Source organism: Ruditapes philippinarum, unplaced genomic scaffold (genome assembly GCF_026571515.1).
Source record: "Ruditapes philippinarum isolate M1 unplaced genomic scaffold, ASM2657151v2 ctg973_1_1_1_1, whole genome shotgun sequence".
NCBI classification, from domain to species: Eukaryota; Metazoa; Mollusca; class Bivalvia; order Venerida; family Veneridae; genus Ruditapes; species Ruditapes philippinarum.
In genome coordinates this window covers 130872-145672 of record NW_026865621.1, presented here as the reverse complement: position 1 = coordinate 145672, position 14801 = coordinate 130872, and positions in this window count along the sequence as shown.

The following is a 14801-nucleotide window of genomic DNA, read 5'->3' as shown; positions in this document are numbered from 1 at the left end:
GAAATAACCATAGATGCATGGTGTGTCGCGAACAAGGCTCGGTTTCTTACGACTAAGGTCAAGGTCACTGTGGGGATTCAAACTTTCAATTTTGATGTTAATATACAAATAGGCAGAGATGGTCGTGTATGCTCTGAAACTAGTATGCATGAAAGGATAATATGTTTTATTTCACATATGAAATTATCATAAATGTATGATGTGTTGCCCTTAAGACATATAAATGGAGTTGTTGTGTGCGCTCTGTAACTTCCATATACATGAAAGTTTCATTTTTTTTAAATATAAAGTCACCATAGATAGACAATATGTTGTGAACAAAACCAAGGTTTCTTTCTCTAACTTAAAGGTCACTCAGCTGGGGTTCGAACTTTGTCAATTTTTACCACCACACTTAACATGTTATAGGTGGTTCATAACTAGAATCCTTTAGGGGCATTTGTCACGTTCTGTGACAGCTCTTCTTTATTATATTATTTTTATATATTTTATATTTTTGCTCTTACTTCTTTATTTATGAAAGAATTTACTTCTTACTTTAAACAATAATATGACAAGCTACATAACTCTAGCGTCAATATTTTCAGAATCATCATCCTTTTTACTCAGAATTTTCCGCATTAAATTTGGACTTAAAAATATGTTTCTGAACACTTATATCAGGTGCGAATAGATTTATAACTCCTGTATTTTTTTGTATTATCTCCATTAAATTTTGAACATGGGATTTAGTGAAAATTCATATATTTCTGAGTATTATCTTTGTCCTGAGTCCTGGCTTCTCTGGCAGCTATTGTGACTTTTGGTGTCCAGTTATGGTTTTTTCTAACAATAACTTAAAGGTCATCAAATTTTTACTATTATCTGCTCTTTTGCAATTGGTAAAGTTCAAGTGATTTAGTATTTTGTATGGAAGTCAAAATACTACTTTGGTTACATTTTGCTACCTTTTTTTTACAATTTTTTTTCACTTCAGAGCTACTTTTCAATCAAATTGAATGATAAGCATCAATAATGTTTTAAACCCATTATTTTTATTATTATTACTAAACATTATTTTGCTCCTTAAGAAAAAATAAAAATAATATAAATGTCTGAGGCATGATATGCATTTACCATGAAAGTAATTATACATTAGTGCACAGGAACTCGGCACAGTGTTGGGATAGTGTATAAAGAAATTTTAGAAATAAAAACCTATTCAATATTTTTGCTTCTAAAATTAATTTTTTACTATATCCCAACACTGTACTGAGTCCCTGTGATTTTGAGTTGTAAGTGATTAAAATTCTTTTTAATGTAATCCAGTCTTTTTAGTTTTTAACTTATTAGTCGCCGGTAGAAACCGGCGACTATATTTGTAATACATGTAGTTTAATATTATACCTATGGTAGGAGAAGCCCTTAAAATCTGAAAATAAAAGCATATCAATCATTGAACAATTAAAAACAACAATTATTTTTCAGTAATCACAAAAAATCAAACATATGATAACTTTGCTCAGTGGAATGAAATATGCACATATTGACGTCTTAAAAAGCAACATTACAATTTTCATAAAATTAATCAATAACGTATCCCCAAGGATCAGTCATTGAATATTAGAGATACTTTTACTTTTTTCTATGTGTCAAGCATTGCTATTTTATAATATATAAATCATGAATGATATTTGAAATGACACTTTAGAATTATTTGGTTGTTTATTTTTTATGAGACCTTTTATATTACATTATTTTATCTAATTATAAACAAATGCTCCCTGGTCTTTCGTAAGAATCACGTGACTACATGTTTATAAATGTTGTATATCGTTATAAAAATCTATTAATAGTTACAGATTGCTGATAAGACAGGTAACTTGTTAATGGTGGTAACTGATAAGATGTAAATCATTGTAATTTTGTACAGATAATTACATAAGTTATTTTTCATTAATCATGTTCATACTTTATATCATTAGAGAAACCTGTTTACATTAAAAATACATTTTTCAAAACCTTTTCCTTTCTTCTTGGTAAAGGGTTTAACTTGGCCCTTTCTGTCAAACATTCGACAAAAAAGTTCAATGGTTTAGTTAAGGTTGAACATCCTAAAATAATGTTATGCTTAAGAGGCACATTATTGAATATATAATGGTAATCGTTGATTTCGGTATATTCCGTCGGTTTCCGTCACGCAGGTTTCCAAAACGGTATGACGTCAGGGGTCCGGAATCGTATTATATATATTAGATACATAGAAAAAAATAATAAACTATCTGTGTGTTGATAGTTTATCGCACTGAAAGGCAATTAAACGTTAATTTTATATATCGTATGTAACGATTGGAATACGTGTATTGATTTCAACTAAATTATATATTTTTTCTATAGCACATAATAATGATGTACAACACTTTTACAGTAAAATTGTATTGTTTCATGTAATAATTAAACATATATATTTTCATAGTCACTTTGCAAATATTCGATGATCGGTAATTATTTGTCGGTAATTATCTGAATCTGAACTAGTAACCTATACAGATTTCAATGTATGGTACAACAGTATATGTATAAAGTACAATTTCAAGAAGAATTACCAGCATAGCACTTGGCTTACAAGCCTCAGTGGCAAACATTACTCAACTTATTGTTCCTCTTATTTTTATACTTGAACCATTAAAGGGAAAGACAAGGTTAAAAATAAAAACTTGATTTCAGAAAAAGAAAACTATAAATAATAAATCTGCAAATTTTCTGCCGCCAAATAATAATATTAAACGAATGATAACAAAATTTAAATCGCTAAATCACCTATTTCTACAAATCAGTAAGCGCGGCCATGTTTGTGTATTGGCCGTCTAAAAACAGGTGCGCGTGATGTCATTTCCCCACATCTTTAGATTTATGATAAATCTAGTTGAACCGTAGGGAAATATTAATATAATAAAGTATTGACCAGACAATTTAATTTTCACAGGAGGTGTAGAGGAAATTTTTATGGTTCAAAATACGTAACAATATCCAAAAAAAATATAAAAAATCAAGAAAAAAAAAATCAACGTCTACTGGTCGCACCACTTCAGGCCAGTGATGCCCGTTACTCCAAACAATGCTATGTTCATTAATTTAGTCACATCTTAATGTAATTAAACAATATTTCACAGATTTAATAAATACACATGTTATTATTTAACAAAGTTTCACAATCAAATAATGCAATTAAATAAACAAACGCACCAACGAATAATTGGCGGTTAATTATTGAACGGCGATAATTATCATTATTATAAAAATCCTACTAAAACGTGTTTTTAATAGTACATGTAATTAAATTTTTGCAGTTTGATTCTGACTTTCAAATTTAAAGGTGTGAACATATGTTATAATTGATGTACACATTTCAAAAATATAAGCAACTCTTGTTAAATTGTTAACATGTCTGTCAACGTATGATGCTGCGCATCGTAATCGTAGCCTTATATTAACTGCAGGCAAAACATTTTTATTGGCTGCTCAAAAATCTAATTTGCATAATTTATTCACACAATTGCTGGTTCTTACTACTTATGTCTAATACTGTGGCATTGTCCATTTTAATTGTTCCTAATTTGCACAAATGTTCCGTGTCCACACTGTGTACTGACGATTTTTATTGCTCCTTGTATGCCTCTGTGCCGACAGACCTTTTTGATCATGCACAAATGTTGCCTGATTGTTAATCACCCATATTCTAAATGACGAAATAGACATCTATTTTTTTTAACGCTTCATCAGTGAACTGAATGACCTTAGGGGAAATTATGTTCCACACCTGTCAAATTATACTGTAAATTACAGCATGATGTCATAAAATAGCAACAACATTTTTATTCAGTTACCAATAATCATTTGTAAATATTAAGTAGATTTATGATTTTTTGTTTATATTGGATAGTAGAAATGCGTATCTGTGTGGGAAAGGAATTGGGTAAGTAGATAACGTAGAAAAAAGCTTAGGGAACTTGATAAACCCGAGAATATGCGTAATTACAGGGAAAGGGCAACCTGTTGGTACCAGTTTTGTTGACTGGGATGCCTAAATAACCTAACGGACAGTTTTGTTTTCATACGATATTAGTCTGGCTGCGATTTTCCTGGGCCATTTTCATTTTTAGGGTCAATGGCGGAAAATCGCGTCCTCAGCAGATCTCTGCATATTGGATTTAGTTGATATTTTACGCTGAAAAAAGATATACATGACCGGCAATGTACCCTACTCGGACAGCTTGTCTAGCAAAAATAAATGATATATCGTCAATTTGATAAGTTTATCAATAGTCACCCCCGGCGAAATTAAATTGATGCGTTTATCTTTGAAAATTTAGCAGTCATTGCTTAAATCATGTCGGTGGGATCATCAGCAAGCTTAAAAATCGGACAAATGATAATTAATGTCGCGGCGTCTTCAATTAATTAATTAAAGCAATTCAGTTCCATATGATGTTTTCATAAATAATAAATAATGTACGCAATAAGATTAATAAGTTCTTCATCAAGATGAATTTCAGTTGTACCAGTGTGTACACCTATACCGGAAGTGGGTGTAACACGTCACAATCTCGGTCTCATCTGTCTCGCGAGAATGACAGAACGGCAAAAATGGCGGCGCCATGAACTTATTCTCAATAGTAAGAATAGTGTCTTAAAACACGAATTTCTCACTCTATAGGGTTGATGTTGACAGAAAAAATGTTCATGGTACCTCTTTTTAAATGATGAATATTTATATTAGACAGACATCAATCCATCCATTCCTGATTCCTTTAATTTAACTTTATATTTTCTTAATTTTATGGATAATTACAATTCATTTTTCTATCCGGCGACTTGATGCTTTAGTCATCAATATCTCTACTTGTTTCATATGAAAATCTGTAGTTTTCCTTATACATTGTATCTAAAATGATTCTCTATATCCTCCAGCTAAAACTATACATTCTTGAAAACATGATAGGATCAAAGAAACATTTCTAGTCGTGAATGCTATCCAGTGATACTGTGACACAGCCATGTTAATCTATAATTAAGATGCCTCATTCACTGCCAGAGATATGAACTTTTTGGGGTGCAAACTTGAAATCTTGGTTTATGCGTAGACTGTTAAATGATATGAACGACATGGATTACGGCATCAATTGTAGAAACACAACGATATTAGAGAATCGAGGTTTAAGTATTCCAAAAAAAAAACAAATACTTCTGTTGCGAAATTTTCTCAAGTGTGTCGAAAAGGATGTGCCCGGAGAATGCTGTAAAGTATATCACGCTGATATTTCGCGTAGTTGATTACAAAATACTGTTTAGATTTCTACAAATGTAATATGATTTTGATTACGCTCCCTGTCGCAGCTACTGAATACACTCCCGTTAACTCAGAAGAATGAGCGATAGTGGAACATTCGACCCGATGCGCAGGAGAGTATCGATTATTCGAAAGGTTAAATGTTTCTATGAACTTTCACGGAAATGGTGTACAATGATGGTAAAAGAAACACGTAGATTTTGATGCTAAGCATAAGTGCGGATAGAATTATGATTGTATTATCATAAATAAAAAGAAATATCAGTTTACAATTGTTCGAGTATAAAGAAAAGAGAACTCTATGGACTGGGTCTTGGACTGCTTACATCCAGAAAATTTACCGTTACCAGCTGTATTCAGTGGCAGATTCACCACTAGCAGAAATGTTGTTTGATTCATATAGCTAACATATACCTTTAAAAACTCTCAACCGAATTGAAATCAAACAATATTGAGTGAAGGATTAAAAATGAGATAATTAATTGTGTTACCAATTTATCTATAAGATTAGTGGCAATTATTTTAATGTATTTTACTTTTTATATTAAAAAAATCAAAGTTTTAATATTAAACAGGGTCTAAATGCTCTACATTAGTGGTACAGCACAAATGTAAACAATCTTTGTTTATGCCCACCATCCTGAGGGGTGTCGTGTGTGTTTGTGTTGTTTACTCTCGGCCACCGGAAGAGACCATATGGGCGAGCATATACTTTCATTATACTCTTTAAAAACTTTTTCAAACAAAATTACTTATAAATAGGCAATAAGTGCAATGGCCAATGCCCTTCAGAATGTTGCTTCTGGCTCTTTACGTAGGTCAGGGACTTATGGAATTGCTTGCAATTACTATGATAATTGCTTGTTCCAACATTTTCCTTTTCCAAAGCATGAACTAGTTTGCCATTAAGATGTATATTGTAGATTCTAAACGTATTAATTTGCTTTGTAGTAATATGCTTAATGTTTATAGTTCACATTCGTATTTTATATTGAAGTGAAAATACCAATATTGAAGTGAAAATTACCACTTTGTTTCATTACGTTACCTTTACGAAACATGCTGTTACATTCCAGGTTTATTTGCTTACATTTATACAGCTCGTTTAAACATTCTTAACCATGCTTTCTTAAACCATTATTAAAACATAATTAAACGTATGTTTCACATTTCTAAAGAGTTTAATAGAATTTGATATGGATATCTGGGCATAATGTGCCTTTTTAAAAGAAATTGGATATAATCGACCTAGTATTCTTTCCATTAACTCACTAGTGAAATACTAACACTACTACTGTCTATAATTTTCCATGTTCGAATGCCGAATTGGCTTCTTCCGTCTTAAAAAATTCATCATCTGTTGTTCAATTTAATTATGAAAAAATCCCGCTTGTCATGTACCACACATTCGTAATCTACAGTATTTCATTTCTTTCAGTCAATTGCGCACTTTAAATGAAATGGGTAAAATCACCCCGAATTGCCAGTAAAAGATTTGCCTATATACCATTTACATCTAACAATTTAATGATACAAATGATCGATAAGCGTTTCTTTCTTTTCCAAATTTATTGACACTATAAGACTTCTAATTACCAATACACATTTTCAAAAATATAAATATCTATGTCATAATGACACTAATTAATCGGATGTCTTAAAGCCATCTCTCTAGCGCGTTCTTGCCCAAGGTTGTATAATACGCGCTGATGCAAGACCATACGCATTACACTGAATTATTAAGTCAAACGCCTCATTCGCCGATTGACCGACTGAACTCAAAACTTACTATATAACCCCTACTCAAGGTACTATACGAGTTATATTGTTATGACGTATAAAAACTCGTTTTCAAAAGAATAATTTGACCTTTTAAATTGCGCGTTGAGCGTATTCCCTTTTCACAGTATAACAAATGGAAGTGATCACTGAATGTGCACGGTTCATTGGCACAGCTAGCTAAGTCCAAACGAGCCGCAACATTTTCAATTTGCCGTTTTGGCGATATTTTAGAGTTTCTGTTGTTCTCTCTATTTGAAATACTTCACGTTAGTATGCTTCATGACACTAATAGATTTTCATAATCTACGCGTGTAAAGACATGAGAATGATTATATTCTTTACAAAATTGCTTTTTACGATTGTAAAATCATTATAGCGAGCGAGTAAAAAATCATTTAAATATCATTTGTGTTATGTAAATCGTATGAATTAGTAATAAACGTTTTTCATAGGTTAACTAATATATAGGAAGAACGTAGGCATTTTGCTTTGCATTTGCAACGGTTCTACAATCGCTTTAAACTAGTCCTTTTTCTCGACTTGACAGTTCCAGATGAAATAAAAAAATATTATTGATCATAATAAATATAACATATTTGTAGAGTTTCCTCTACTCCCTGTTATAATCGCTTATCAGCGTTAACCAGATACGCCAGAAAACGAAAATAGCTTGCAACTGAAGCCGCCTCAAACAACAACTTTCAGGTGAAAGTTTTATAAACCTTATAAATGCCAAGATCCACTATTCTGTGAAAGATAATTTTTCCCTTAACTGGTGCAATCCAAAGAAATCGGCTACAGAAATAAATATTACGGCTATTTCATTTTCAATCGAAAGCACATTGCTCTGGAAAATGATGCCGAAACTGACGTCATTGTCACTGTTAGGCCACATGGCTTGCGTATTAAGACACCAGTATTCAATACAATTATTATTTCACAAAATCAATCTAAAACAGCTCTAATTATGTCAATATTTAACCTATATGTCTTCTAACAAAATAATTTCAAACAGACGACAGGTACACTGCCAACTTTTTCAAGTTTGTTTTAAGTCATCATATTTCAAAAAACTTTAATGTAATCTCTCCCTATAAAATTTATTAACTAAACAATCTAAACAATTATATTCCAATATATGTTTAAATGAGGGTCGGATGTACCTGCGCATGACCCGTCCGAGTTGAGGTTGTATAGGCCGAGTTTGACCGTTTTACCGACAGCAGCTTATTTGCGTATATTTAGCCTTTGTAGTATACGTGCAAGAGTTGAAAACTTTATAGTCAACTCACTCAGTACTAAGAGAGTTTTTGGAGCATAATAAGAGCATCAAGTCCGTAGTGTATTAAAAATAAAAGAAAATATACAGTTTATTTTAATGGTTCGAGCAATAAGAAAGAACAATAAGTTGAGTATACTGTTTATTTATAAACACGGTTTTATGTACTTGCCACACTGTATATCTTGCTTAAACTTTGTAAAAGATTTTTGGCGCCCGCGTTTTATGGAATGAATCAGATTGTGTGAAGGCCGACAGCAACTTCTCGACCTTCCTTTATAGTTGATTCATCAATGAAAGCCGATCATTCGCATCCGGATGAGGTGCTTTGAAAATTAGTCGCGATATATGAACAATGAATAGCGAACTGTGAATTCGCAATGCAAACATTTTCAAATTATTAACCTTTCAGTCAATAATCGCGCTTTCGCGGTATTTATTATCATTTATTAGTACACAGTGGAGTTATCTGCTATGTTTATTCCACGAAAGCTGTACTATAGGATTTATTTATGGCCTATAATATTCCATCTATTATAGGAGGGAGTGTACTCTGTCGAATTCCCGGCTCTCCTGGTCTATTTGACGGACCGGAAGCGAATATTACACACGGTTATGCCGGTCTCTTCCGGTTTGCGAGTACCGTTTGATATCGTTACAACAGAAACAATATTTTACAGATTCAATAAGGCCTTTTTTCCCAAAATGAATGTTTGTCACTTAGTTTGTTCACAATCAATTAAATCAAAATAGAAATAAACTCTCAAATTTATTGATTATATTATACATAAACTACCAATTCAAAAAAAAAACCATAACAACACGAAATCGCATTTTCTATTTTATCTATATGAATAAACAATAAAAATATGAACAATAATTGAGAAAAAATTGTACATTTTATTGGCTTACATTATGACATACAATTTTGCAAACATTTTATTTAAATTTGTGTATCCGCGTTTAGTTCAAAGATGCCGATGAATTATTCAAAGTTACAAAATCACGATTTTAGAATTATTCAATATTGATAATTTAAAAATGATAAAGAAAAAATACAAATGTACATGTATTATTGGTTAAGAGTATAAACAATATAATATTGAAAGTTAACCATAATTAGCTGACTTTCCGTTTAAGTTTTGACTTATAACGTCGGTCATTATGACAATTATGAATTGCTCTTAAATGAATAGTAGTCTAAACGTCAAAAAACTCAGAATATAACAAGTACGTCGCCATAAAACAAAAAAAACAGAAAGAAAACAACTATATCATAAATCTGATTTTTATTTAATTTAAAAGAAATTACATTAGTGTATAATAAATTATGCTCAACATTTAATATATAAACAATTCATATTGTTACTAAGTGTGAACAGATAGGCTTAAAGAAGGGGTGCTTCCAATAGCGGATTAAATAACAGACAATTACACACCAGTGTGCGTAATTGATCATGCTAACTCATATGGATTATAAAATGATTGGTTATACATTGTATATCCGTTGCATCCATTAATAAACCACGTATCATAAAGAATAACAAGTAACTATTCTCAATTTCTATCCATGACCAATCAAATTATAAATAATGAACAATGTCTTTCGTTCGTTCATTCATAAGTGATATACAATTTGTAAAAAAAGACCATCTGAAACAGTTTATAAGAATATTGGCATCAATATGTCTACTTGATCCTCTGTCACTGCTGCATTTCTTGCTTGGACGCCCTTTGTGTTCGTGTCAATCAATGCTTTTCTTGATCAATGCATGTCTATAAACAACATTCATATTTGAAGCCAAACCTGCTTAGGCCAATTTTGTCAAGAAACTGTTATTTTCTCCAGAAAATATGCAAGTTTGTTTGCAATATTTACCGAGACTCATAATTTAGTTTTCTTATATATTATTTGAGTGATTAATGTAACGCATTTTAAGATATAATTACATGAATATATATCAATAATACGTAAAACTGCTCATGCCTAATGTACGTATAGACCACGTTATGGTAACATATAAATTCGACGGTATGACGAAGTTGTAACTATAGGGCAATTTCGAGTCTTGGACAAATTCCTGTTTTTAGGTTTCATAAATTGATTTTATTTTATTTTTACTTTATGAAAATAGTGGATAAATCCGTGTGTTTCATTTCTACACTTTTTATTTCATATTTTGATAAAATCATAAAAAGAAAACATTAAAAAACCAATTTATTCTACCTACAGTCTTCAATTTGAAACTAATCGAAAAATCTTAACACTTTCATCCAAGACTTGTTAAAGCAAGTATTATGCTTGAATTCTACTCTTAATTCTAACATTACCTTTACAATACATTGAACCGTAAGGTTTACTTCAAATCCTAAATTACCGACAAAAATTACCCGATATCGAATATTTGCAACAGTGACTATGAAAAATATTATAGCTTAATTATTGCATAAAACAATGGTCCAAATCATAACTGCTAAAAACTGATTCTTGATAAAGAAAATTATTCTGAATACGCTATCGAAAATTTTTCTGTCGTTACATTACCATATATTTAAGTTTAATTAGCCTTTTCAATGCAGATATTATCAAGACAAAGATAGTTTTATTAGTTTTCTATGTATCAATACGATTCCGATCCCCTACCCTCATACGAGATTTACTGTAATATTCATACAAACATTATTTGATTTGTCTTATATCAGCTTCTATTCCTTCTTGCCAACCATTCCAAGTTTAACTTTAATTGCTGTCCTTCAGCCATTGTTACTATTAAAAATTTTTAATCATTAAAATACAAACCGTGTAGTCACGTGATTCTTACAACAGAAGAACAGGAGAGAATAGTTTATAACTAAATAAAATAATAAAATAAATAGGTCTCAAAGATTATAAAACCAGTTAATTTAAAATGTCACTTCAATATATGCATGATTTATATCATAAATAGCAACGCTTGACACTTTTGAAATAAGTAAAAGTATCCCTAAATTCAAGAATATCCATTAGGATACATCATAATCATTTTATTAGACATCTGTATTTGCTTATTAAGATGAAATATTTAATATTTCATTTCATTGAGCAACTGTATTGTATGTTTGAATTTTTAAATTACACTGAAACCGTCTTTATTGTTCAGAATTATATCTTTTTTTTACCAGAAAGTTAATGCTTCTCCTACCATAGGTATAATCATTAAAACTTGTTACAAATATAGTCGCCGTTCTACCGGGCGACTTATAAAAACGCATCAACCCTTCTCAGCAATGACCAATTTAACTCCGCCTACGTTAAACTATTTACCTGTGTATACCTTGACACACGGTGTTGTAAAGGAACCTAGTATTAAAATTATGCGTAATAAAAGAATCTTCAAAATCATTAATGATTAAGCATTGAGTAATATTTTACTGTACATAAAGACTTCAACAGGATAGAACCGATACTAAAAAAAAATAAAACACAAATAAAATAGTGTGAACAAAACAAATCCTGTATTATTATACAGTCGATCTGCATTTGACATAGACGATTTTACTGGCACGAAACATTTTTTTTTGGTTGTGTTGTTTTTGTTAGTTTTGTTGTGTGTTGTTTTTTGTGGTTTTTCTGTTGTTTTTTTTGGGGCGGGGTGGGTGCGGGATCAAATTTTGTATCTGTATTAACTAAACAGTTGTAACTGAATAAACCAAAGCACACATATTTATTTAAAGCAATTGTATCAATCGATGAAAGGTTGATGGTCCGATTAAAATTTTATATGCAATTTTTCGCATTTTATTTAGATACTGGGACTTTGAAATATACAATAATACATATTTCAAGTTACCAGTATCTAATAGATCTATTTAGATATTGCAGCTTGACATTATCTAAAACTATTTATGCATTAATTAAACAGCACTAACTCGAGAAAACTCTTTATGCCAGTTAGCATCTAGATCTAGCAATTAAAGTAAAAAATCAGCAACACAATATTATATAGCTCTCCTGTGTGAATAGCAATCTAGCCATTGATAGTAAGACATTATTTTCTTTCTTTTTCAATATCAGCAATTACAGAAAATGCCTTTATAATTTTTCTTAGGCATTACTAGGTTGTCATATTTTTTCGACTTGCGTACAGCCTGGTATGAGTACAGGACTCTTACCTTACCTGGTAAGATTCTTTAATGGAAGGATGCCTTCAGCTCAGTTGGCAAGGCTTGTCAGGAACATTAGAGGTAATAACTATGTCTAGTTCTAAACTTCAAGCTATAGACGTATGTAAAGTATTGTCCTGTAATTTGGAAATTCCAGGATTTGGACTGATTATACCGCAAAACTATCCTTATCCTAATCATAAAATGTGACTGACCTTATCTCTCGCTAAACATCTATTGGTGTAATACTGAAGCCACAAAGAAGCAGGACTACGAAATGTAGGGCCGTAACTCCCTAAAGTTGAAGACAGCTGTTTTTACAGAACACGCTACAAGGGTTACAACAGTAAGGCAATTATTGCATCGGAGTAACTCCGGAAAATGTAAAATCTGAGTTCAGCAATCTCAAAGCACCAAAAATTCAGCTGAGGAAAAAAAAAAAGTATGATTATTGATTCTATTGTATTCGTATACCACGCCTGTTAAAAAAATTATGAAGGAATATCAACTTTTTTTTTATAAAAGACTGCTATGCGTGTTTATAAATTCGTCGTCTAAGCTTCAGAGTTATGTATCGAAACAACCGTTCATATGACCATTATACCTGTCATTTTTTTATTAACCCCAATAATATATATGTGACACGCGGTCCAGTAAACAGATCGAACAAAATAGGATCAGATATAGTATATTGCTCGTTCAAAGTATATTCCCCTTATCTGTCACAAATTTTTGATTTAATGTATGGAATATATTCACCAAATATTGACACGGATGATTGTGATATATTTGTGTTAAACGTTAAATTGAATAGATTTGACATACATTATATATCAAAGAATAATATCTAACAAACAGGACATTGGATATTTGTAATTGTAATAAATCGCTTAACATGTAAAGAATACATGTAATCGAAAATCAGGTTGAAAATCAAAATGTTATGTTTCTGACTAGCTTTAAATTAAAAAAATTTTTAAAAGTTATTTTTTTCAAGTTTCATTTTCTCCCTCAAGGCCCAATGTAATGTGGAAAACAAAAATATAAAAAAACTTTAAAAAACAAAGAAAATGACATTATAAAAAAAACCACTGCAATCTATGAACATTTTTTATAGAAAAAAATAAATTGCTTTTGAGAAGGGAGATAACCTTATGTCATTAAAACTAAATAAAAAATTTTATAAAGAAAAAAGCTTGTTAGTAAACATTTTTGCTTTCACTTCATTAACTTGCAATTAAAAGATTTGGGTTTTATAAAATATGATTTTTAAAAACATGTCTCTCTCTTAAAAGGGAAACATTTAAAAAAAATAATGAAATTCCACCTAAATTATAGAAAAAAATTCAACACCAACATTATCTCACCCAATTTATGCGAAAAAACTCACAGTTAAGCTAAATCCTAAAAACAAATTTATTTTGCTTGCACAATATTATGGCGTGACAAATGTATTGTTCTGTCAAATAATTTTTTTGGCTTTAAAATTCGTCCAATAAAAAAAATTAAGTTGTACTTAAAATTGATGTTTTCTTTAAATAATTATGTATTAATACTAGTTTTTACTTTTAGCTCTGAATTGACAATTTTGCATTCTTCACCTTTCTTATTTCAAAATGAATAAAATGTTTTCATGATATAATATTTCGAACATGAAATTTACCGCCAAATTTACATAAATGAATTTTATGTTAGGAAAAGACCTCTATAAGCATTGTATGCTTTCGCTTCTGATCCCTTTTCAGCATTGTATATCATGTAACTAATAATAGTATGTAAAATATGTTTGTATGAAAATGTCTTAAATAAAATATGCTTAAACTAATTTCTTAATTGATTGGCGATGGCCCTAACGGAACACCGTACATATGCCTGTTAGCAATTGTGGGTATTTTTTCACTTTATAATAACTAAGTATATTAAGTGTGCTTAACTGGTACTGACAATTTGTTCTTATCGTGTTCAACCATTACTAGCAAAAGTTTGAAAATATCTTTACTTTTTATTGAAATATTACTATAACAGTCTGAAATGCACGTCATATGAAAATAAAAGACTTTAGATCTATAAGACAATGAAAAGAGACACAAAACATAGATTTAGATTTTTAGATTTTATTCAAGTAAATTCCAGGAGGTCATATACCCATGAAGACAATATATTTACAAGAAAAGCATTGATGCAAAGCATCAAAGGCGACGCCAAAATAATTTCATCAAGTTTTGCACCTAAATACTTAACAAAAGGTGTGTACTTTATAGCAGTACC